Below are 427 nucleotides of genomic sequence, written 5' to 3' on the forward strand. Positions count from 1 at the left end.
GAAGCAGCTTTAGGGGCTGCCTGCATCCTTCAACACTTGCCAAGAAGCAGGTGAGTGTGTGCACACAGCATCCTACTGCTCATCTTAGGGTGGTTGAAGCCCAAGCTAGGAACTGTGGTCCAGACACTGGAGGAAAAGACAGACAGAGGCAAGATTTGGCTGGGCAACTCAATGGTGTCTAACCTCGTAATCTTGCTTTAACTTCTCTAAAGCTGGGATTCCCAGCATGCACTACTGCTCCGAGACTCCCATCTGAGACTTTTTTTTTTGGTTTTTCAAGACAGGGTTTCTCTGTATAACCCTGGCTGTCCTGGAACTCACTTTGTAGCCCAGGCTGGCCTCGAACTCAGAAATCTGCCTGCCTCTGCCTCCTGAGTGCTGGGATTAAAGGCATGGGCCCGGCGAGACTTTTTTTTTTTTTTTTTTT

This window comes from Mus caroli, chromosome 11 (assembly GCF_900094665.2).
Source record: "Mus caroli chromosome 11, CAROLI_EIJ_v1.1, whole genome shotgun sequence".
Taxonomy (NCBI): Eukaryota; Metazoa; Chordata; class Mammalia; order Rodentia; family Muridae; genus Mus; species Mus caroli.